Source organism: Canis lupus, chromosome 25, assembly GCF_048164855.1.
Source record: "Canis lupus baileyi chromosome 25, mCanLup2.hap1, whole genome shotgun sequence".
Taxonomy (NCBI): domain Eukaryota; kingdom Metazoa; phylum Chordata; class Mammalia; order Carnivora; family Canidae; genus Canis; species Canis lupus.
The window spans coordinates 7,715,660-7,716,837 of record NC_132862.1 but is presented as its reverse complement, the minus strand read 5'-3'; the positions used below and the strand labels follow the sequence as shown (position 1 = coordinate 7,716,837).

At 43.0% G+C, this 1,178-nt stretch overlaps 1 pseudogene; it reads right to left on the bottom strand.

Annotated features, from left to right (window-relative positions):
* Positions 1–214: 214 nt before the first annotated feature.
* LOC140616812 (U1 small nuclear ribonucleoprotein C-like) lies at positions 215–902 on the bottom strand (annotated as a pseudogene).
* Positions 903–1,178: the final 276 nt, after the last annotated feature.

Genomic DNA, 1,178 nt, shown 5'->3' with positions numbered 1-1,178 from the left:
TCTTTCTATAAGGTGAAAGAACCAATATTTGTAATTTTTCAGGGGCCATCTGAGTGATCTCAAAGGTGGTTTTAGTTATGAAAAATAGCTTGAGAATTTTGAGTTTTAATATCTAGGATTAAATTTTTGGAAGACAAAATTTTTTTTAACTAAAACACTTGACAATTTTATTTTCACATTTCACAATACAAATGAAAATTGCCTTTTTTTTTTTTTTTTTTGTCTCACTACTCCCCTGCAAAAACTATTCTCGATAGGAAGGGGAAGCAAATCTTCCTTGTCATGCTGTTAGAAAACACCCAGAGTCACAGCACCATGATCTCCTGGTGAAGTAGAACAAGTAATATAAAATGAATATAAAGAGGTTCCTGTCTCTCCTTATCTGTCTGGTCGAGTCATTCCTGGCCGAGTGGGCACCATCATGGGACAAGCAGGAGGTCTCATCATTGGGGGCCCAAGCATCATTGGCATATGGCCTCCCATAGGTGGCCTCATTCCAGGAGCAGGTCCCACTGGCATCATCCCAGGAGGAGGAGGGCCCATCATTGGCATCATGGGAGGGCCCCCCATATGGGGGGCTGGCATCATACCAGGGTGAGGAGGACCCGGGAGACTGGGGGGAGGTGGGATCATTGCCCCTGCAGAAGGAGGAGCAGAAAATGGAGTAGGAGGTATCTTTCCTTGTTGAAATGCAGCGGTTGTTTTGTTGATCAGGCTCTGAGCCTACTCTTCCATCCATTTCTGATAGTAGTCTTTCACATTCTCCTTGTGTTTCCTACCACTGCAGTGTGTCTTTCTCACAGATGGAGAGTCATGGGTGAGGTATGTGTCGCAGTAGTCACAATAAAACTTAGGCATGTTACTCTGCAGGCCATTGGCCACTCCGTCCAGCACCACCCGGAAATGACCTGGAAGACAAAATTTTTTTAAAATGTCACAGTAAATTGGTAATGGGTAAAGATAGTAATGGGTGACTTAGCAATAACACTTGATTGTCTATTTAATCATAGTGACATATTTAAAAAAATAAATATAGACGGTAGCATGATTGAAGAGGACCTTATCTCTTTCAGAAGTGAAAGTGGAGGACCTTTGTTCTTTGCCTCCCCTCTTCCCAAATAATCAAAGATTCAGGTAGGAGGAGACTGTGGGGAGGTTGGGTAGGGAGAGAGAAAACC